We start from the raw sequence: 26,188 nt of genomic DNA, 5'->3' as shown, positions 1-26,188 counted from the left end.
GCCCGGGTGTGTGGAGGTGTATACTGAGAAAAAAAACAACAAAAAACGGTCAATTTTTTAAACTTTGACCCCTATTATGACCCCTTAAAATTTACTGTTTTGGGCTCAAATCAAATTATTAAGTTAGATCCATGCCCAAGGAACCTATATCTAAAATTTCAAGTGTTTAGATCCCAAATTGTCGGAGGAGTTTGGTAGAGTTCTCAAAAGTCAAATCGCTGACCCCTTAACAGCCACATTTCTGGCTGAAAACCGATAACATCGATTTTCCCAAATCTCAGTACCCTGTATATCAAATTTCGAGTCTGTAGACTGAAAATTAACAGAGTTCTTGCGAAGGAAAATGTACGCAGACACGTTCACTTTTATAGATATATAGATAAACTTCTTTCCAGTCACAGAAAAAAAAACAATAAGAAATTTACGTGCAAGGTTTGAACTTAAAGACTACGTCATGTAAAAAAAAAAAAAAAAAAAAAAAAAAACGTAAAGATCTTAGAAAATTCTTTGCAGTTAATAAAAAATAAATTTATGTGCGGAGTTTGAACCTACAGACCACGTCATGCAAAAAAACAAAAAACAAAACAACAAAAAAACAAAAAACAAAACAAAACAAAACAAAAAAACACGCTATTAACTTATCCACAGTAGAATTTTCACGGCCCGTTGTTCTATCATTGTTTCTAAGCGACGACATAGAAAAATTGGCTTTACTGATGATACATAAATTTAAATAACGGTTTCGATTATTATTGGTGATATTCTGAGACACAACTTAACTATAATCACTCCCAAACTTATATAATAAAGTTCTGTAAATTTTAAGGAAAATCTGTTCAGCCGTTTTCGGGTCTATAAGGAACAAACTCCCACACACAGACAATGGGTTTCAATCCTGGCTTGAGGTAGTTGCCTGTATAGCCGCACTGATGAGCTGTTAAACAGCGAAACAGTACTGTATGTGGATGACTATAATACTCCTCGTCTTGAGTTGAGCATATTGAGAAGTGATACACGAATTACCATTAGCATATAAGCGACGCTCTTTGTGTAAACAAATCGAGCGGAGGTATTTCGGACGATGTCAAAATATCGTTAAACTCACTACTCGCTCAGCAGCCGCCAATAGCGTAATGGTTAGGAGCCTTGACTGTCATACAGACGGTCGGGTTTCAATCCTGGCTTGAGGTAGTTACCTGTTTAGCTGCACTGATGAGCTGTGAAACAGCGAAACAGTACTGTATGTGGATGACTATATATATGATGAGCTGTGAAACAGCGAAACAGTACTGTATGTGGATGTATATATATATATATATATATATATATATATATATATATATATATATATATATATATACACACACACACGTCGTGTAAGTACAAAAACACAAAAAAACAAAAACAAGGTAACTGCGATCAACCAACTAGCCACTAACATACAGCTTTATCATTGTTGACTGACCACAAAGGGACATAGACTAGACATTAAAATGTTGACACTGTACAGAATAACGTACATAAATTAGTGTCTGCTTAGGCTGCATCTGCACAGAGGAGCAGGCGGTAGAAATCTCTCCGAAACCGACCATCAGCATTGTACCACTATTGTGAGCACCAGACAATATCGGATGAGCTCCCAAAATCCAAACGTCAAGATGGTACAACACCATGAAACAAGAGCCAGAAGAACAATCTGCATCACGAAACTATCCAAACATTTCCGAAAATATTGTTTTAAAAATGAGGCAGAATAAAAAAAAAAACAGTCTGCCCAATTTAGGAGCAACTGCACGTGTAATTGTGTGGCAAGGGTTGCGCAATAAGCATCCACACCTCTCCTGAATCAGCGATTCACTGCTTGAGTCCAGTCGCAAAAAGTCCAAGACGACTGGAAACAATGCTGAAATAAGCGGAAACACACAGCACCTGGAAATCTCATCTGGTATAGACTCATCCTTGCATAACTTCGGTGATCTGACGGGAACCGGTGAGTAAAACGTGATTATACCGTATATAGACGCCAAAAATACACCAAGATCTTCCATTGCAAAATCTCGAAGAATAGGCCGATCAACAACGTAATAAGCATATTTCTGGCTGCATTTATCCATGGCTATATGGATAAGGAAGGCTATGATCAGGAGAGGATTATAATGGCTGCCGAAGATCAGGATTTGATGATAATGCTTTAAAAAAAGATGAATGGTTTCAGCAATGACAAATGCAGGTTTTGCCACACACAAGTAGAGAGTATAAGCCAACTGATATTCAATTGTAAGTGTATGCTAGGAGATGACTATTATACGATGTGGTACAATGGAGGGCGTAAATATATCCACTGGACCATCTGTAAAAAGCTAAATATCGAATGCAAGAGCAAGTGCTGAGGACATATAACAGAAAAAAAAAACAGTTGGAAATAATTCAACTATGACTATGCAATTCCTTCTGCTATGTATCTGGAAAACTGAGCTATTAAACCTGACATAGTGATATGGGACAAGAATTAGAAAGAAGCAACCATCGTAAAAGTTAGGGTCATCAATAATGTAAGCTTAGACAGAACCGAGAGAGAAAAGATAATGAAATATCAAGGTCTTATGTATGGCAGGAAAAGAAACTGGAATCTTAGGAAGATTTCCATCATTCCAGTAATTATAAGAGCAACTGGACTTAACAAAAAATAATTTTAAAAACTAGCTGGCAAATATACCCGGTGAAACAAGTGCAAGAGAGATTCATGCAGTAGAGCTTAAAGGAATGGTTAGAATCTTAAAAAAAATCTCTCGATTGGAGATAGGGGATGAATATCTGGCATCCGGTAGGATGCCTCATCTCTAGCTAGAACAAAATATGGAAATAGAAAAAATATATGATTATTATTTATCGAATAGACGCATAATATTTTAAGATCATGTATTTCACATTATGGAAATATATTTATGGCTAGTGAGCTATGAGTTATTCCCGAATGAAGTCATCAAATGTTTGATGGTATATGTTAATGGTAAATAACTCATACAGAAACGATTGTATTTTATTTCGGAAAGGAATCAACAAACATTTAATGCCTTCCTTCGTTTCTACATGACTCATATTTTAATAACGTTGAAGTAAATACTTAAATATATGATCTTATATATGTATATTCATGATTATATATGAGTACTTCATTTAATCACATAAATTATATACGAAAGTATAAATTTATGCGTAAACTTCAACAGTACTCAATACGTACTTAGGGCTAGGTAGTATTTTATAAAATATATATGGCAATTAAGTTACACAGAATATTCCGCGTTTCATCCATAAGCCTGATGAATACACGCGTGGATGAAACACTAGGTGTATCAGAATTTTTGTAGGAATTTTTGACACCCCTAACACGAAACTGCAAATAAAATATAAAAAAAAACTCGTAATTTCTTTTAAAAGTGGGTTGTTTATTTTCTTTATGCATTATACTTCCAAAATAAACTATTAAAGTCGTATAAAAAGTAATAGAAATATTTTTTTAAAAATAGTAATGAAATTAATTGAATGTTACGAGTTCAGTATTTTTCAATTTTTAAACTTTAAAAATCTATCAAAATTTTTCTATTGATTCTATTTTTACGATATTTTCAGAGTCAATGTGAAATTTTATGCTCTTTCCAATAAACCGTATATAATATTTTAGACAAACGCTTTTTTTTTAATTCACGCTCCCCCCATTTTCAAATGTCTATTAAGAAGTAAATAATTCATGTGCCAAAGTTTTATATATCACAAATTGAAGAGAAAAGATCAATAAATGATATATTCTAATTTAAAACAAAAAAGAACAGTTTTTTGGAAATTTACCTGTAAAGTCCTAAGTTTAAAACTTTTTTTTTAAAACACGTTGTTTGTTCATTTTGTTTTTTTTTAATGAAACTTGGTCCTTCCTTCTTTAATTGAAAAAAAAATTAGGGCTTGAATTACATTTTTCGAGGAGTTATAAGCTTCGAAAGATAGCGGGTGGAATTATTCAACGGTTTTCATGAAATTTCTGACACTGCTAATGAAACACGGAATATTCTGTGTAGCTTGATTGCCAAATATATTTTATAACTTACTATATATATATATATATATATATATACCCCACACATATATATACACCCCCACATATATATATATACAAATCTTCCTAATGAAATATAAATTATCATTAAATTTTGAGAAAACAAATATTAATTTCAATGACTCTTTAAATAATTGATATCTCTGACTAAAATACAAAATTTTTCGATATTCTTTACATTAACTACAACTCACTGTTGACATTCGAAATGTCGACTTAGTTTTTCAGGTATGCTGACAACGAATATTACAGTTAAATTTGAGGCTGATAAGTAGTTTACCAGATATGAACACATTTGTTATTCAACGTGAAACTAATGTAATCCATCGGGTTATTAAAATTATCGATACTTATCTAAGACATTCCGATACAAAACCTTTCTAAGAACACTGCCAGGCACATGAAGTTCATTCGTGTGGAATATCAAAGATTGGCCCAGCCGTTTTCAAGTCCATAGGGAACGAACTCACAGGCACACAGACAAAGTTCCTTACACACACACACACACACACACACACACACACACACACACACACACACACACACACACACACATTAGCATTGGGACGATTAATCAGAATCGGAATCGAAAAAATTGGGAGATTTTGGGGTATCGAAATCGGTAGCGAAAAAATTGATTCCAATTTTCCGATGCCAAGACGATTCGCTTGTATTTTTTTTAAATGGATTAATTTAAAGTAAAATCTCTTTTTATTTGATTTTGTTTAAGGTAAAATCTTCCATTGCTGGTAATAATGATAAAATAATAAATATTTATTGATTTTAAATTACCAGTAAAGCTAAAATCGATAGATCATCTTCCACAAGTGTGTTTTGACGTTTAGGAAAATATCTGCATATTTAACATGTGTTTTTACGAAATTCAGGGAAAATAATCTTATAGCTAAATAATTAGAGACCTATAAAGAATAGGAATCGGTAATTGTATCGGAATCGGGGGAAATATTGGAATCGTCCCATTACTAATATATATATATATATATATATGTGTGTGTGTGTGTGTATGCCTATTTCTGTATGTCAATGTATGTGCATATGTATGTGACTAACTGAAGATATCTATATATGAATGCGTTTCAGTAAAATCTGGCGTTCAAAATATCGATTAAAACCATTATGTCATTAACTAGAGCGCATCAAATGCATTAGTCATCGTTTCGGCCGATAGTGTACATAAAAGTGTTATCCGTTTGATTGTTAGTGCTATCAACTCTAATACTTATTTGATAATGCTGCTTTAATCATTGTCACAAACGTCCATTAGCGCTTATAACGACACCAGATAGAGTCCATCATGCGCCATTTTGAATCCTAGATTGCCAAGTCTTCTTTGTAGTTTTTACTTATTTACGATAAAAACAAGAGATAACCACATACATCGGAGACACAACGCTAAATTTTGAATATTACAACCATGAAATCTTGATGGAAATAATACAAGCCATAAAAAGAATAATTATAATTATCAAGTAATTACCTTTGTGTTATTAGTGTTGGTTGTTTTGCACGTGCGCGGATTAAGTATTTATAGAGAAAATAGAACAGGGATATTATGTTCTACTCATTGTGTATGTTCTGCAGTGTTGTTTTTGCATATTCAATTTGAGGATAGAAATTTTTTAGGATTTTAATTGTATCGTGTAATTTGTAATAGAATTAAGTATTGAGCTCGAATATTCAAAATGATTTCTTGAAATGAGTTTCTAAAAATAATGATGTGCATTTTAATATAAGATAAACATCGATTTATCTCCAAAACGAAGAGAAAATGATAAGAGAAAGGGGGAGGGAAAGAGAGAAGAGAAGAGAAGAGAATACAGAGAGAAAGATGAAAAGAGGTAGAAGAAGGCAGAGAGAGGAGAGAAAAGAAGGGGAGAGAGAAGATAGAAGGCGGATGAGTAAAGTAGAGAAAGGTGAGAGAGAGATAGGTGAGAGAGAGAGATAGGGGGGAGAGAGAGAGATAGGGGGAGAGAGAGAGATAGGGGGGAGAGAGAGAGATAGGGGGAGAGAGAGAGATAGGGGGGAGAGAGAGATAGGGGGGAGAGAGAGAGATAGGGGGGAGAGAGAGATAGGGGGGAGAGAGAGATAGGGGGGAGAGAGAGATAGGGGGGAGAGAGAGAGATAGCGAGAGAGAGAGAGATAGCGAGAGAGAGAGAGATAGGGGGAGAGAGAGAGATAGGGGGAGAGAGAGAGATAGGGGGAGAGAGAGAGATAGGGGGAGAGAGAGATAGGGGGAGAGAGAGAGATAGGGGGAGAGAGAGAGATAGGGGGAGAGAGAGAGATAGGGGGAGAGAGAGAGATAGGGGGAGAGAGAGAGATAGGGGGAGAGAGAGAGATAGGGGGAGAGAGAGAGATAGGGGGAGAGAGAGAGATAGGGGGAGAGAGATATGGGAGACACAAAGGGCGAGAGGAGAGAAGAGGAAAGACAAAGGGCGAGAGGAGGGGAGAGGAGGAGAGGAGAGGGCGAGAGGAGACGAGAGGAGACAGGGCGAGAGGAGACGAGAGGAGACAGGGCGAGAGGAGACGAGAGGAGACAGGGAGAGAGGAGACGAGAGGAGACAGGGAGAGAGGAGACGAGAGGAGACAGGGAGAGAGGAGACGAGAGGAGACAGGGAGAGAGGAGACGAGAGGAGACAGGGAGAGAGGAGACGAGAGGAGACAGGGAGAGAGGAGACGAGAGGAGACAGGGAGAGAGGAGACGAGAGGAGACAGGGAGAGAGGAGACGAGAGGAGACAGGGAGAGAGGAGACGAGAGGAGACAGGGAGAGAGGAGACGAGAGGAGACAGGGAGAGAGGAGACGAGAGGAGACAGGGAGAGAGGAGACGAGAGGAGACAGGGAGAGAGGAGACGAGAGGAGACAGGGAGAGAGGAGACGAGAGGAGACAGGGAGAGAGGAGACGAGAGGAGACAGGGAGAGAGGAGACGAGAGGAGACAGGGAGAGAGGAGACGAGAGGAGACAGGGAGAGAGGAGACGAGAGGAGACAGGGAGAGAGGAGACAGGGAGAGAGGAGACGAGAGGAGACAGGGAGAGAGGAGACGAGAGGAGACAGGGAGAGAGGAGACGAGAGGAGACAGGGAGAGAGGAGACGAGAGGAGACAGGGAGAGAGGAGACGAGAGGAGACAGGGAGAGAGGAGACGAGAGGAGACAGGGAGAGAGGAGACGAGAGGAGACAGGGAGAGAGGAGACGAGAGGAGACAGGGAGAGAGGAGACGAGAGGAGACAGGGAGAGAGGAGACGAGAGGAGACAGGGAGAGAGGAGACGAGAGGAGACAGGGAGAGAGGAGACGAGAGGAGACAGGGAGAGAGGAGACGAGAGGAGACAGGGAGAGAGGAGACGAGAGGAGACAGGGAGAGAGGAGACAGGGAGAGAGGAGACGAGAGGAGACAGGGAGAGAGGAGACGAGAGGAGACAGGGAGAGAGGAGACGAGAGGAGACAGGGAGAGAGGAGACGAGAGGAGACAGGGAGAGAGGAGACGAGAGGAGACAGGGAGAGAGGAGACGAGAGGAGAGAGGAGAGAGGGGGAGAGGAAAGAAGACAGGGGGAGAGGAAAGAAGACAGGGGGAGAGGAAAGAAGACAGGGGGAGAGGAAAGAAGACAGGGGGAGAGGAAAGAAATGAGGAGAGAAGGGGTCAAGAGAAAGGAGAGAAGGAGAGAGAGAAAGGAAAAAAGAAAAAAATTGAGAACGGAGAATGGGGCGAGAGGGGAGGAGGACAGGAAAATGGGGCAAGAGGGGAGGAGAAAAGGGAAGAGAAGAGAATGGGAGAAAGAAATGAAAGAGGAAAAAGAGAGGATGGGAGAAATGGAAAAAGAGGAGGGGAAAGAGGATAGAAAAGAGAGAAAATGAAAGAGAGGAGAATAGAGAAAAGAAGGGGAGAAAACGGAAGCGAGAAAAGAATAGAGAAAGGAAAAAAAGGGGAGGGAGAGAAAACGGAGAGAGGAGATGGGGGGAGTGGGAGTGAGACAAGAGAAGGAAAAGGAACGAAGACAGGGAATGAGGAAAATAGATAATGAGAAGAGAAACAGCGGGAGAGAGAAGAAAGAAGAGAAGGCAGGGGAAGGGATAGGAGAGAAGACGGGGAAGGAAAAGGAGAGACAAAGAGGAGAGAACGGAAAGCGAAGGAGGAGAGAACGAGGGAAGGAAGAGTAAAAGGAAGGAAGATGAGACAAAGGGAGGGAAACGAGAGAAAACAGAAAATAGGAAGAGAGGAGATATGGTAGAGGAAAAGGACAGTGGGAGGAAGAGGAGAGAAGACAGGAGGAGGCAGAAGAAGGAAGACAAGGGGATATGAAAATAGATAGGAGAGAAAATAAGGGGGAAGAGAGAAGAGAAGACAGAGTAAGAGAAAGAAGAGAAGAGAGGAAGGGAGAGGAGAGAAGACATGGGAAGAGAAGAGAACGGGAGGGAGAGAGGAAACTTGTCAGGATTACCTTATAGGCATTTCTAGGTCGTGGTTCTTTGAGTACTTAGCACTAAACCGCTTCCCAAAGAGGGAAGGCAATGCTTGAAAAGGCGAACGTTTCACGACTACTTAGGATTAATACCTCAGCCCAAGATGCAAAGGTCCACCGAATTGGCCTAATCAGACTAATTGTCAGGAACAGAATCTCGACTGGTATATACACGTTATCGAGTAGTTTTCGTTGCAGCAAGTCTGGCATTATTATATTATTTACAAGGGAGGAACCGCTTATCAAGGCCCGAAGGCCACTCAAAGATTGGTGTTAATGAGTGTCAGATAGTCGGTGAGACAATATTGCAATGATCAATAGTGGTAAAAATTTAATATAATTTCGATTATTTAAGAGGACAGCTAAACAAGAGCTTGTCTACATTCGACTTGAAAGCGACCATGTTGTAGTCAACTAGGAAGCAACCCCGTGGTATTGGGTTCGACTGGCGAATAGTTCTAGAAAAGAAACGCGTAGTTTTGGGTAGAGATTAGGTAAAAGCGTTGACAGTGATTCTAGCAAGACAAGTGTTTGTTATAAACGTTTTACTGGTTGCGATTGAACCTCAGTGGAGCACCTGCCATGAAAACAACGATAGAGCAGCGATAAACTTGCAATGTCTCTTGTGAAAAAGAGGTATTAAGGAGAAACTAGATTTCGAAGCCGGTGTTTAACCCTGTCAACACAGGAAAGAGTACTCTCAGCAGCTCCTCCTGAGATGTGGCAACAGCGATCCATCTTATGACATGCTTGGCTCTTATACAGACAGAGGATTGCGTCGGGAGCGAGAAACTTTCTGGAGCAGTAGAATGAGCCAACCATTTTTTCAACGATCTTGCCAACGGATTTGATGTAAGTTTTTCATTTTAAGTTAGGGGTTAACTTCAGTTCCAGAAGCTTGTTTATTTAAGTATAAACAACTAAACGTGGATTAACTTCGGTCATCTTACAAGATCCCATGTGGCAACATTATTGTAGCCGTTTATGTGGTTTATTTTTCATAACGCAGGAAGATAAATAAATAATACACATATTTGCTAAAATACTTTTGGGGGTGAGTGGGTAAGTGGGTGAAAATCAGCCATTCCGCTTAGTCATGTTATATATATATATATATATATAGTATAACTCCTATAATTTGAACATCCGCTTCGTTCAACTTAGAGGATACTGTTCAAGTGATAAAGAAAATGTGCTGCAGTTAAGTTTAATTTTCTAAGAATTAAGAAATAGTAAACGAAATTCATTGCTATATGATACTTCAAGTATATTTTAAGCTGAGTTTACGATATATTGCAAGTAAGAATTGTTAAATATTATTACCAGGAACAAAAACATTGAAAATAAATTAAATCTACTCTTACTTGTAAGGTATTTATTACCTAAGTTATCATCTACAGAAATCATACATTTATGTAAAATACAGTTTTTTTTGTAGTTATTCATTGAAGGAGTCTCATTGCCGTTTCTATTTTCATCGATTGAGCTCTCGGGCGCTGCCATTGTATTCCGTAAGCGATCACGAAAATCTACAATTTCTTGGTTCTGTAGCTTCTTTATGATTATATCTCTTCGGAGTGACATTTCTTGCAAAACATAGTTGTCACTAAAGTAAGGACTTTTTTCTAGAAATTTTATAACCGTCTCCATAAACTTTTCTGCATCATCCCATGATATTGCTTCATCAGAGTGTTCTTGATTATTTACATTAGGGTCAAGAGAATAGGAACTGTCGCTATTTTCATCACCATTACTGCCTTCAGGATATTGATCAGTAGTTTCCTCATCTTGTTGCACCCACATTTCAACATCATTTGCATTAAGTGATTTAAGAACAGCGTGGTTGGTCGGTAACCGTTTGGTTTCAAGAATTTTTTCTAGACCAGATGTATTCTGATTCTTTCAGTTCAGAAGCCTTTGACGCTGGGCATAATTTACCCCATGCTTTTGTTAATGTGCTTGCTCGAACTTGATTCCATACACTTGCGAGAGAAAATATGGCATCTTTGATAGTAAAATGACGCTAAAAATCACTTATACTCACGGTACTATTTATCATATTCATCATGAAATCATTTCTGTAGAAACATTTTAAGTTCCAAATAATTCCTTGATCCATAGGTTGGATGAAAGAAGTCACATTAGGTGATAAGCAGCACACAAAAATATTCCCGCAAAATGACACTAGTTCCGACTCAGGAGGATGTGTTCTACAATTGTCCAACAGAAGCAAGCACTTTGAATCAGGTTTACCTAATTCAAGAAAACGCCTCTGGACAACTGACACAAATTTTTGCAAAAAACATTTTTTAAACAACTGCTGATTCATCAATCCATTTCGTGAAGAATAATAGGATACTGGCAAAGGCGAAACTCCTTTCAATGCTCGGGGTCACTTTGATTTGCCGATGATAAGAAGCTTAAGTTTATGAGTTCCAGAAGCATTAGCACATACCATTACTGCTAGTCTTTCTTTATTTAATTTGAATCCTTTTATTTTCTGCTCCTCGGATCCGGCTAATGTTTTTGTAGGTAAGCACTTCCAATTTACGCCACTTTCATCAGCATTGTAAACGTCCTCTGGTGTTAAACCATAATCGGCAATTATCGTCCTGAATTTTTCACAATAATTTGATGCTGCATGTGTATCAGCAGACCGTTGTTCGCCTGACATTGTTGTCTTATACCATATCTACTCTTAAAGCTCCTAAGCCAGCCTTCACTGAATTTCATATCTTCTGCGATATTCAACTCTTCCTTAAGAGATTTTGCTTTAGCAATTAACACGGGCCCAGATATTACTACACCTTCATTCCGTTTTGCTACAAACCACTCATGCAATATTCGATCAAATTCAACTTGCTTTGGTCTGCAAAGAGTCCTTCTTTTGACATGTCTTTTATTTGGAGAGAAAGGAGCAGCCTTTAATATTTCCTCCTTTTTCTTTTTGATGTAAAACAGTGTACTTCTTCCAATCTTATAATCTCTCAATATAACGCTATTTTCAACTCCAGCATCTAATTTTTCTATAATGTGACGTTTTTCGAGTAAAGTCAGTGTCACTTGTTTTTTATTAGAGTTGCAAGCCATTATGATTGGTTGTTTTACACTATTTTAAATATAGTAATCTGAAAAAAAATTACAGTTAGTGTTAACTAATTACTAATAGCTAATCTACATTAATTACATAGTACCAATATTAACATTTCTGCGCAATATCTGACTAAACCATGTAAACAGATTTACTGCAACTCCGCATCAAATATGCTAATACAATTTCAATGACGAGACAGTTCAAATGTAGAAGTCCAGGTTAAGAAGAAGTCCAACTTAAAAGGAGTTTTACTGTATATATATATATATATATATATATATATATATGCAAGAAAGGAAATTGCGTGTTACTAATGCATATTAATGACAAGTTGTTTTTAATGTAATCTATCTTAGTGCCCGTGTTTATAGCAACAAATGGTTTAATGATAAAAAAGAAGTTCTTACTTGCAGAATAAAATAACCTATTTGAGAATGTGTCGTATTTCGCTTATAGACAGACACGTTATCTCAATTATAGGAAAATAAAATAGTATGATAATTTTCGTATACGTCACTTCTAGATGCATAAGTAAATAGAAATCGGATTTATTGGCTTCCTTTACAGCAAGATATGACATAAGGATAGAATGTGGAAGAAAACAATCTACTCCGAGAGGACACTGAGATCGAATTGTGACGCCATTTCCCTGCAGGGGCGCTTCAGAGGATCGTCAAAATGCCTCTTTTGGAAAGTAATACCTGTAGTGTGCATGTGCAGAATAACACCAAGGCGAACCAAAAAATTGAATTTTTTTGCATCCATATTGAGATAGCACGATAGGCATCCATATGCAAATACTGCAAAATGCGCCAATACTTTGCTCCTGGCTTGTATTGTGACCAGTGATGTATTTATTAGAAAGTTTTAGTAGCGGTAACACATATATAAGTGAAATTGTCTGTGTGTGTATATTTCCCTACCAAACTACTTTGTCAATTTTCAATCTACAGCCTCGAGATTTGATATAAAGGGTATTGAGATTTGGAAAAATCTTTTTAATTATTTTTCAGCCAGAAATTTGGCTGTCAAGAGGTCAAAGTTAAACGATTTGACCTTTGAAAATTCTACCAAACTCCTGTCAATTTTGGGTCTAAACACCTGAAATTTTAGAAGTAGGTCTCGTGGACATGGATCAAAATTTAAAATTTGATTTGAGCCCAAAACAATTTGACATCTGCGGTCTCTACCAAATTACTCAGCCAATTTTTGGTCTAAACATTTGAAATTTTACTTAAAGTGTATTCAGACATAGGGAAAGCTTTTTAATCGGTTTTTAACTGAAAATTTGGTTGCCAAGGAGTCAAAGTTCCAAAGATTTGACCTTTGCGGTCTCTAACAAACTATTCAGCTAATTTTGAGTCTAAACATTAGAAATTTTACATAAACCCTTATCCCTGAGTGGCTTCCGGGCCTTGATAAGTGGTGATCACTGTGTAAAAAAAAAAAAAAAAAAAAAAAAAGAAGGATATTTAGACATGCAGCAAGCTTTTTAATCGGTTGTTGAGCGGAAGATTGGATGCCAAAAAGTCAAAGTTGAAAGAGTTGACCTTTGTAAACTCTACCGAACTCCTCCGCTAATTTTAGGTGTAAACACTTGAAATTTTAGATGTAGGTTATCTGGACACGAGTCAAACTTTAATACATATATACATATGCACATAAAGTTATAAACAGTACATAACTGCTAGTATATATAGAAAAATATATTGAGACATTACACTAGCGAGCCAGGAAAGATGTTGCCCGGAAAATCCAGAGATAAAGATAAAAAGATACTATTTCAATAGCTCATTGAACTTCCATTCTTTTTATCAAGGCAAAAGTTACCAGAGGATAAGGATTAATGAGACGCCATAAAAAACTAGGCAAGTTTAAACCCTGTAGATGACCTTAGGTCTTTTATAGGGTTATGGTGACCCCATATATATAAAATCTGCAAGTTTTGTTTTGTGAAAGGGAAGAGGAGGGTAATAGCTATTTAATTTTAACTGTAAAAAATATCGCGCTAAAGTAATGCTTTATCATAAAGAACTCATTAACGAAAAAGTAAATTATTCTTTATAAAAATAATTGTTCACGGATTTTTGCCAACGACCTGCAACCTTTCCGATTTAGTCGATATTACGTTTCTGGATTTTTGAGATGAGGACTGATTATTTGGTTTATTCATACTACTGTTCTCATCTTGAGTGTCATTTTCACAGCGTTTCAGTTAATGTTATTTCAACCTTCTTCGGGTGTATTTTGTTGGATTCAAGATTCTTTCCGTCACACCTCGGAATCTGCACAGAATTTCGAAGGAACCCTTTATTTAATCCACGGGGGGGAGCATGCTCTCATTTCATCAGCCTATTCGCAAACCATTTATGGTAGCACATCTAAGACAGTAAACAACCAAGTTCTCTCCAATTCTCTCTCCTCTGATCTTGAGCACGTAGTACAATGGGGTAAGGAGTGGCTGGTTATTTTTAATGCATCTAAAACCAAGCTTCTCTCTTTACATCATCAACATTCTGATCCACATCTGGCATCAATTGAAATGAATGGCTCTGGTCTTCAGGGGGCCTCAAGTTTTGACAAGCTTCTGAGCTTGACCATTACTCCTGATCTTAAATGGAACACGTACATCAAATCTGTTGCCAAGGCTGCTGGAAAAATGGTGGGATCTTTCTATCGATCCGGTAGATATCTCACCGCTGATGTTATTCTCTATCTATATAAGAGCCAGGTACGTCCAAGGATGGAATACTGTTGCCACATCTGGGCAGGAGCTGCTAGAAAGGACTTGTCCTGCCTTGACAGAGTTCAAAATAGACTTCGTAGCCTCGTAAGAGATGTCCTTTTCTCTTCCTTATAACCTCTATCTCACAGAAGAGATGTTGCGAGTTTGTCTCTGATGTATCGTTATTTTCATGGAAAGTGTTCGACTGAGCTTCAATCTATGGTCCCCCCTCGCCAAACTTTCACAAGAAACACTCGTCTAGCTGTAAACACTATCAATAATTCCCCCCACTCTTTATCTGTGCCTAAACCTAAACGTAGATTCCATGAACAAAGCTTCTTTCTTAGAACTGCACGCCTGTGGAATTGTCTTCCGTTTTCCTGCTTTCCGGCTGACTACAATATGGTTGTCTTCAAGTCTAACGTAAATAAGTTCTTGATGAGCCGTTCCATATAAGTTATCAAATTTACCAAATTTTCATTACTAATGATTACTATATTGTCCAATTTCTACTGTACACTCTTTAACCCTTATCCTTGAGTGGCCTCTTGGCCTTGATAATGTGGTGATGCCTATGTAAAAAAAAAAAAAAAAATTGTATTTTGAGTGTCGCCCGCACCGAAGGTTAAACCTTCTAATTCCAAAAAAATGTAACTTACAACTGAATTTTTGCAAAATACTTTATCAAGTCCTATTTTGCATTGAAAAAATGCTTGGTATGCTTTTCCAACTTTACCGAAAGACTCGAACCAACGACCCTTCGCGCAAAATCGCATACTAGAAGGACTGACAGTAAAAGTGCATATGTAAGCTTTTTCCGCACCCACCCTATTCTCTATACATTGCCCAATCTGACTATTGTATATTTAGATTAATGCAAGACTTCACGAAAAGTTGTCTATTTGAGTCTTTAAATGAAGTTAAACCCCGAATTTATACTATCCATTTGCCCTTCATTTTTTTTTTTTAGCTGACCTCATATCGCGATTTCGGCTTTCTTCGAGCAAAGTCTTCCCCTCCTCTCACGCTTGCTGCAGGCCTGTCAGACTAAAATCAAACATCTTGAAGAAAATGTATCGGCTGACGTACACAAGTGAGGCCCCCATAGCAAAATACGCATCGGCTCCGATGTTGTACTCAGCATGTTTGAGGGAGCGTTTATTAATTTGAAAAGAAAGGAAAGATGTAGGCGTGTTTTTATTTTTATTTTGGTTTGAACTTTGCACTTTTCGGATTATTCTGTTTTTATGATTTTTTTTGTCTTATGATGCTCGTTATCGGTTTTATACTAACTACAAATAAGCAAAGGACGAAGTAAAATCTTTAACAGATTTATTCAATAACTTACAGAGCAAGATGGTAATGTAGAGACAGCTGGATGCGCGATGATTAAAGTATGTGAGTCACATTTCGTTACCTTCCAGAAGCTGTCATGGCGAATCTTTTTTGCAAGGACAACAATTCTCTCAAGGGAAATAACTATTATGTTTAGGTTATACTGAACAGAATACTGAAATAATTCAATAAAAATGTAATTTAAAATAGAAAAATTGAATCTTTGATCAAATCTAAAAGCTGGTAAATATCGACGGACTTTATTTCGAAGGATGGCTGTTTTATTTCGATGGATGTAGTTTTAGTAGCGTTCACACATATAAGTGAAATTGTCTCTCTGTGTGTATGTGTGTGTGCATGTGTGCATACATTTCCCTATCAAACTACTTTGTCAATTTTCAGTCTACACTGTTTTACAGTGTTTTTTTTTTTTGAAGAAATGTTTGTAAAATAAATCGGTGTTGGACCTTTTTCCTTAATCCAATTTTATGCGAAAAAGAATGGATCAGGCATTTATTTAAAACACTTGGAAATACACGGAAACCTATGATTAATTCTATTAGTTTGGTGCAAAAATAATGTCGCTTTTTTATATAAGTTGAACGTCAAAAACGACATTAATTTTGCACCAAACTAATATTTGCACTTTGTATATACATAAAATTTTTCTACTTTTTTGCAAACTCTGCTCAGATCGCCTAATCGGGTATCGCTTGTAAATTTGATATTCCCTAGAAACATCCTTCTTTGGGGGAAAACGATTCAACTCGCTATGTTTAAGTATATATATATATATTAGTCCAATTGACTACTATAAACTCTTAAACACTTACCATCGAGTGACCTCTGGGACTTGATAAGTGGTGATGCTTATATAAAAATAAAATATTCTAATTTTTTTTTGCAAACTCTACTCAGATCGCCTAAACGGGTATCGCTTGCAAAGTTGATATTCCCTAGAGACTCCCTTCTTTGGAGAAGCCTGTTAAACCCGCCTATAGTGAGTTCCGATGGCTATGTTGTAACAAGTAAGCAGAAGAACTGACTAACTTGGATAAAATATTGATTTTTGTCGAAAGAAAACTACCGATGAAAAAAAAAAAAAAAGAAAAAAGAGAAAGACTGACTTTTTTTTATATAATAGATATCACATGATAAAAACAAAATAACCAACATTTCTCGCACGTTTCCTTTAAGCCGGTATCGACAATTCTACCCCATCATTCATATAAATCCGTTGCACCTATCAAATCATATTGACACGATAAAAGTATATTACCGTCGAGCAATATTCAACTCACAGGCACCCATGAAATTATATTGCTTCTCACTTGTTCCCGATCGGGTTGGAACCCACTATGCTTCTGCCCGCCCCAAAACAATTCCCAAAAGCCCAACCCTTACGATTCAGTACATTCTTTTCCTGTTTTTATTTCCCTTCTCAGTACTCTCGTCCATACATATCCCTACTGCTTTCATCGAAACGGCAGTCGTTCCTGAATGTCGAGGCTGCAATGGTAACATTATATCCGTGTTGCACTTCAAATACTCGACGTATTGCTCTTAAATCATTTGACGTTTCAGTTATCTCCACATGTTGCCCAAGGTTCTCTTAATTTTATGCCCCTCACTCTGTGCCTATCAATATCCGCATGTCCTTATCTACATATATTTCTTCTCCCTGTGTGTGTATATATATATATATATATATATATATATATATATATATATATAGAACTGCGATATATGTGTATATTTATATTTCTATGCGTAGAATAATCTCCTAAACTATTGAACAGATGAATTCTGGAATATATAATCTAGACAGCAGGGTGATTAATCCGAGCATATTTATTTTGTATACTTTAAATTTACCGAGTGCATGCAAATAAAGTTAGGTATGCATATATATATATATATATATATATACACACACACACAATATTTTTTTATATACCTACAGACACTATGTGTTGCATCCTCTCGGGAATCATCAGTGCAGGGTGACACGATTACTGCTGGTCGGGTGATTCGAACCCGGCCACGAAGTCATCCCTGACTCCATTAGCTAGGAACAAACCTCACGGTCAGCCTCTCTCTCTTTATATATATATATATATATATATATATATATATATATATATATATATATATATATATATATATGCATCCTTATATGTATATACAGTTATATATGCACGCTGTCTAGAGGAAAACTATAAATTTTTGGAATATATATTCCTAGCAACAAATATCAGTTTCCGTATGTTCTACTTACTTATTTCTCTCCGTAGAACTAATATATATATATATATATATATATATATATATATATATATATAGTACAAAAATCGGAGTATCTGAATTTTCATGACGAGTTTACACCTCATTTTGCCCCTTTTGCATAAAACGTAAACTAAATATAACCTACATCATCCAATCGTACGACTAAAAGTTTGCCCTTACATTCATAATGATTGGTTTATTTGTTTAGCAGTAAATTCTATGCATAGACATGCATAAATGTATACATATAGCTAACTTTAGAGATATACCGACCGCCTAAACCTTGAAGTTCACAAAACTATTATTCTCATGTTACTCACAATGTTGCTTAGAATATATATTCCAAAATTAATAATGACCGAAAAATTATTGGATACTTTACCTTTCACCAGACTATCCATTCACGTGAAATCACCTTTTTCTTCACCATATTCCCTCTGCTTCACTTTTTGTTATCAAGTAAGATCTTTGACTTACTTGCAGTTTCAAATACTTTTGTATGCAAAATCCGATCCCGCATTTTACTAATTCCTACCCTCTGATGAGAAGGAAAGTATTTCTTAGAAACTCCGCGGATTAAGGACTATCCCCTTATTAAGTGTTTCCTTTTCAGATTGAATATGTTTTTAACTATTTTTCAAAGTGTTTTTTTTAACATGTTTTATTAACTATTTCCTAGTCTTTGGTTTCTTAATGTAAGACATTCAGAGTAAGAACTCGTCTTCCAACCACACTGAAAGAATTTTCTTTTCTCCCTCTATCTTTCGTCTCAGGTGAAATTTTCATGGACAGAGCTTCTCTGCAAGAGTTCTCAACCAGGACTACCTTCTCCATGCCAATTGCAATTTTGTCATCTTCAAATTCAATGTCAAATTTTTCTCACAAAAAGCTCAATAAATAATCAAATGCAGTTTATATTATCGATCAAGATTGATAACTCGCACAGTGTTTCTCATCTTTCGGCTGGTAATAATTTTTACCTCATTAACTCTTATCCTCGAGTAACTTTTTTGCTCCGATTAGTAAAGACTTAAAAGCAAAAAAAGAAAAAGAAAATCATCAGCAGCTGAATTTTGGAATTTTTGGAACGCATCTTTTAGGCACAAGGGTGAGTAATATGGGTTATATTTAGTTTAATTTCCTCGCTATCTCTTTCTCACAGAAGAGACGCTGTGAGCCTATCACTGCTCTAACGTGATTTTTTATGGCAGATATTTGAATGAACTTCAATTCTTGCTTCCCTCCATCTAAAACATTCACAGCAAACACTCCTCCACTGTTAACAATTTCCCTGATTCTCTATTTTACCTTAAACTAAACCACTAGGCTCTCGTGTCTAGACAGGATTCAAAAAAGAGTCGCCAATCTAATTATCAACTGAACTCCAACCTCTGGCCCATCACCAAAACGTGGCATTATTGTGCCTGTTTTACAAGTATTTCAAAGGCTAGTGTTCTGACGACCTCCGATGACTAGTATCTCCTCAACGATAATATCATCGATAAACCCAACAAGCACCAAAATCCCACCCCTACAGTGAAGAGATTCTAGATGCCTTAAAGCTTTCTATTCGAATAGCTTTTTCTCTAGGACTGCTGCACTTTGGAATTCTCCTTTGGGGCCCTGATTCCCTAACTGTACTGCAAGAAATTCAAGTGTAATGTGAACAGATATCTCGTTGTCCAATTCTATAAATAGTATTCCTGCAAATCTGGTCCCAAATAGTAGCCCCTCATGACTAAATTGTCCTGTTCCCTGTTTGGGGTGAAACAACAATAATTAAAAAAAAACAAAAAACAAAAAAAAAAAAAAACGAAAATTCTATGAGCAAACTTTCTTCCGAGAACTGCATAGAAAACTGCGGAGATATCGCTGATTTTAGTCAAATGTTAACCGAAATGCTAAATAAATTCCATTTGAAATAAAATCACTATCAAAATTATATAGAAGTAAAAGTAGAAATCGAAAATAAAAATGAAATAACGGAGAACGGAAAAGGATTACGCCACAAAAATATCCGGAATTTATCAAAGAAAATCCATACAAATATTATTATAACACCAAAAATGAATATAATTGTCCGAACAATCAAGACAATACAAACATTGGTTGGTTGGTTGTTTTTGTTTTACGGCATATCAACCCTTTCAGGTTATTTAATGCCAAATTCAAAGATTTTGAAGAAATTTTTTTTAATAGAATATATTTGTTGTTTTCAAGTCGGTTTCTATTTAAACCATAGTTGGGACCCTAACAGGTACTACCACTCCGGGTCAGAGTGGACCTGGGAGCAATGGCAATTAAAGGGTGGCTCCACACTCCCCAAAGTCCGCAGGTTTGGGCCTCACCACTGGATATAGTTTAAGGTCATATCAAGGACCAATTCAAACATTAATAGAATTAGTTGGAAAGATTTTCTTTTCTCTTGTATTTCCGAAACAAACGTAAATAAACAAACATTAAAATCCGAACAAAAGTTTTGAAAAAACAAAACAAAATAAAAATGAAATATTAAACAACGGAACAATTAAAACTATTTAGACCTACATAAAATAAACGAAAAAAAAAAAAAACCGCGGCCAAATCAAAATGGCGGAAAACTTCAAAGCCTGAGTCTGTTAAGGTTTGAGAAGGCATACATCTAAGAGGAATGTGACTAAACTTCCGTTTTATATGACAATCCTAAAGGAGGATAAAAACTAGTTCTAAATTCTGCACCTGAGTTGAGCGAGATTTCAGTCTATCGTATAGGAGATTGCTTTTTCCTATGTTAGCCAGAATACTACACGAACATATCATTGATAATCGTAAGATAGTGATAGTTATCGATGGATAGATAGTTGATAGTACAGGGCGGAACAATAAAATTGTTATCATCGAAAATACGACATGATTCCATTTCCCTCTGATGACAACAGTTTTCTTTTTTGATACAGACCATCTACGAGTTGCCAGATTGTGTAAAAATCCCAATAAGAACCTTCTTTCATGTCTGAAAGTGACACAAGCAAGATCGGAAATGCGCCGCTGTACAACTCATGCTCTGTGCTGATAAAATTTATGACAACAGAACCATTGCCAGCACCCTCAAGATGCATCACTGGACTGCCGCGAACAACAGGGACTTGCCACGAATAACAGGGACGTGATCACGGTTATAGTTTTTGGTGTGGTGATCCATTGGTGCAATTAGGTGGCCGCTGGCAGACCCTGGGTGTGGCCGCAGGACTCAGCGCCAGCGCACGTCCAAAGAGAACCAGGATTGGCTTCAGAAGGAGTGCTACAACTTAGTACCCTTCTCTCACCGGTCCACTCTTTCCCCGACCTGAACTCGCTGAACTAATTCGTTGGGTCATACATGAGAACATCATCATCATGACCTCCCACAACACCAAAGCCAGCTTGCTTGCCGCCATCCGCCAAGTATTCGCTGAGCTCCCGCCGGCGCTTATGGAAAAGGCATGCTCCAAGTTCCGGACCCATATCGAGGCGCTGATTGAAGCTGAAGACGGTTACATTGATTAGATATCAGCTCTATTACATAAGTTAACTGAATTGATTTTTTCAATAATAGTTTTATAATAAAGCTGTAGAATTGTTTTCTTTAGGACGACATCTTTATCGTTCCATCGTGTACATAGTTAGACTATATGCCCATTTATCTTCCATAATATTTAATTATACAGTTTTGTCCTCTCGAACAGTATCAGGCAATTCATCGATACATTTTGTTGTCCATTCTTTTAAATTGTGTTTATCAATTATCTCCCTTAGAATCCCTATATTCTATTCTCATAATCCCCTTATATTTTACAATCTATGTCCGTCCCAGTCCATCATTCATAATGTCCATCGTCTGTCACGCACGTCTTTCTAAATCCGATCAATTTATAATCCATAATCCCCAATCGCTTTATCTATTAATCCCCTTGTTTAATTTTACCGAACTGGCTCCAATTATATCCACTTATAATTGAGCTTTGTGTTTGCGTGTTCGTGTTCATTTCCCTTAAAAAAAAAAGGCAACAAAAAAACATATCTTTTCATCATGATGTAAGCATATAAAAGATGAAAATGATCAATCTATCTGTCCCATAATAACTTTTCAGTTATTGGCCGGCGAAAGTAACATTTGGTAGTGACGTCATCAGGTGGAGCAAGAATTCTGCAAGGAACTGTAGAACGAGGAGGAATCAGGGACAGACAAGGAAAGGGGTGAGTAGGACCAGCATCCGAGAGAGCACAGGGCTGAATAACACGCACAGGAACGCAGAACATGAGGGATGAAGAGAATTGGTTGTTACGTAATCTTTGACATTACAACGATTATCCAAACTAAGAGACAGATGATGATGATGATGATGATGACACAATACACGAATATAACTACCAATACTTATTACAGGTGTCCACACAATGTTCTTTGTAAAAAAAAAAAGTGATTGAGTTTGGACTACGGCATTATCACATTGACACACCAGTTCTCTCCAGATCACAGAAGTTAAGCAATGATCAGCCTGATTAGTACTAGATGGGCGACCATCTAGGAAGGTTGGGTGCTGTATGTTCTGCACAAGGACGCAGAAATGTGCAGGTTGGTATCTGGAGAAGCGTTTATTCCATTGGGAGAGATGCTACCCCTAGTCTTGATAAAGACATGCATCTAGGAGAAAGTGATGTAAAACCAGATGTTAACTGTCTGCTTTGTTTATCAGAAATCATTTGCACCGACTATGAATAGCAGTTGTACAAAACAATGTAAGTGGTTCCACACAAAGTCTTCACCACTATAAGCAAATCATCTGTGTGGATGGGCAGATAACTTAATTGTTGATCTCATACGTCGAAATCGAAGAGAGTATCCATATATATATATATATAAGCAACAGTACCCGTCGTTGACTGGGTTCAAAAACAACCTACAGAAAATGAACTCTGATTTATGAAAGTATGATAGGTTATGAAAAGGAAGGGTTGTAAAGAGATAGCTTCGAATAGTGGGGGGTCAAAACCAAAGCAAAATATGAAAGTAAAAATAAAATAGATAAACCTCATAATTTATTATACCATACCTGTTCATACTGAAACACTTATCACAATATTCTGTGGATCTATATTAAAAAAGCTTGTTAAACTTTGTGACATATTTCCATTCTATGGGGGTCAGGCGCGAACGAACACCCAATAATTTTATTATACCATATTTCTTTAAACTGAAACATAATTATCAAAGTATACTTACGCAGATAGATATGAAAAGTCTTTATTAAAGTTTGTGCCTATTTCCATTCTATGGAGGCCAGGAACGAACGCAGATCGCACAATTTTATTATACCATCCCTATTTAAGTTAAAACATACTTATCAAAGTATTCTTATGTACATCTATATCAGAAACACTTGTAAACGTTTTAATTTTTATAATTTTTTATTTCCATACTCAGTGGACCAGGCGCGTACGCAGACTCCACAATTTTAATGAATCATCATTATGCCAGATCAAACATACCCATTCCTGTGTCTCGATACATCTTCTATCATTATATGTAATTAGTTTTTTTACAATAGTCAACCATATAGGAGCCTATTCGTGACCAGACACACACACACATACATACATTCAGCTTTATATTATATATATATATATATAAAATTAATAATTACTACGTGCATAAAACTAAGTAATTATTAATAATTAATAAATAATATTTGAATAAAATAAAAAGTAATAGCGTCCTAAAATGTGGGCGAAGAAAAATGTAAACAAAGGGCAAACAACCTCTTTCTCATAATAAAAAAAAACGCTCAGGGAGCGAAAAAAAAACAAACAAAAACAAAAAAAAAAACAAAAAAAAAACGAAAGAAATTAATCGCTAATAAAAAAAATAAATAAAAATTCAACAATGTTGTATATATAACATTGTTGAATTTTTATTTATTTTACACTTGACACATGGACACATGAAAGGGCAATATATATATATATATATATATATATATATATATATATATATATATATATATATGTATATATATGTATTACCATTTCATGTGTCCACTTAACATGTTATGAAGAGATATAATATTGTATGTATCAATTCACAGTAGTTACTTCAACAGTATTCACCGAAAATTACATGAATATTTTTTGTTCTTTCATCCCTTATGCTTTTTGTAAACCAGGCGAATTTCAGCGTTCGCTCGGCTTTGGCCGGAACATGACGTCAATAGCCGGATTATGCTGAGCAACGCGGAGCGCTGAATTACACGTGCGCGCCTAGCATACGACTTTTGGATAAATATTGGAAAAAGGAAAAAAAAACGTTTTTACATACAAATCATGGACAGTAACTGATATAATGAATCTTTAAAGCCTTCTCTGCCAATTTGAAAAAAAAAAATCTTTTATACAAAAAATACTTTAAAAAATATTTAAAAAAAAAAATTGTATCCAATTTTCCTTGACAAAGAAAAACTTTAAAACAAAAAATAGCAAAATATATTTGAAAAACAAAAAACGGTTTTTCTTTGAACCTATTTTAAAAATATTTTCTTAAAATTATTTGATTCCCCCACCCAAATTAATTTTTGCTTCTTCTAACCTTTTCTTAACAGATTTTATTAAAACAAGTTGTGTTAGGGCACTTACTGATCCGCGCAATTTTTGAAATCGTATTTCCAAGTTTAATTAAAGTTTTATATGTTTTTTTTAATTCAATTGTAAGGTTAAAGTACAGAATATGTACAACAAAACACTCCCCATGTTAAGAATGGCTCTTTAAATAATAACATTATTTCAGAACGGATCAATAAGTGCACTAGTACTAAACAAATGAAGCATGCATGGCCCCCGTGAGTGCACAGTGAACGAGGCATAAAAAATGACTAAGTTCAGCATTTGCTCCTCTCCTCCCCCATTTACCTGAAAAGTCCCCAGGGAACGTCAAATCCTGGTAAAAATGAACAAACGGTGCCGTTTTAGGTCTTAACATGTAAATTTGAGTTCTGCACAATGCAAAAAAAAAAAAAAATAAATAAATAAATGAAAAAGAAATGACTAAGTCCAACATTTGCCCCTCCCCCCAATTTAGCCCCCAAATTCCCTATTTCCTTAACATATTTAAATTTGAGTTCAGCACCATACAAAACTGCTAAATAGACATATCCAGAAAATTTTGGACAAATATAGTAAAATAGTCCTGAAAATAGAATTTTTATTAGCCCTAAAGGAGCCCCTAAGACACACCCAAGAATTATCGCGAAGTATAGGCAAACAAAATTATATAGAAATCAGTTACAACTTTTCAGAAAGTTTTATTATAATCCAAGGAATCAATTATTTTAACGAGCACAAAGTATCAATTTTAGCCATTTTAACCCGAAAGGCACTCCTAGGAGAAGCAACCGGAGTTTCCCCGGAAAATCCGTTCTGTTAGTTTTTTTACTCATATCATGTTTAAAGTTTGTGCAAAATTTTAAAAAATTCCAAGGCGTAGTTATTGAGAAAAGTGCGGACAGATGAACAAACGAACAGACAAGGGTGAATTTACAGGTCCACTCTCCTTTTGTCGGGGGACCCTAAAAGATTATATATATAAGTTTCAGAGACTAGTAAAAATTAAGATTTTTCTAAAATAAAAACTTATTTAAATTTTATTTTTCGACCAATGTAAGAGTTTTATATAAAAAAAGACAAACAAATATTTTTAAAAAAGTGTCTGTATTTTACTGAGGGTGTCCCTTAGATGGGTCGAAAATTAAATTCTAAATAAATTTATTTAAAAAAATCTGCGTTTTCATTGGTCTCTGAACCTTTATATTTTCATTTATTTATTTATTTTATAGTTCCGTACATCAAGTGGCTTCCTGCGTTTTCTGGAGCGTTACCATAAACATGCTTTAATTGTCTTTCCATTATTTTGTAGTTTGGTCTCTTGTGCTTATTAAAAGGTTTCAATTTGCCTCATTATTAAGAAGTCATCGTGAAACGAGTATTCCAGCCAGTATCTCATACGAACACCTTTCCTTCTCATTTCGGTTCCTAATGTTCATCCTACTACTATTGCTGCTACTACTACTACTACTACTACTACTACTACAGGTGTTGCACATCCACATGCATCGTCTCTAGGAAAGAAACACGCCTTAGACAGGTTAGAATG

Source organism: Euprymna scolopes, chromosome 9 (genome assembly GCF_053919585.1).
Source record: "Euprymna scolopes isolate OS-2025 chromosome 9, ASM5391958v1, whole genome shotgun sequence".
In the NCBI taxonomy this organism is placed as follows: Eukaryota; Metazoa; Mollusca; class Cephalopoda; order Sepiida; family Sepiolidae; genus Euprymna; species Euprymna scolopes.
The sequence above is the reverse complement of the archived record's forward strand: the minus strand, read 5'-3'. Positions refer to the sequence as shown.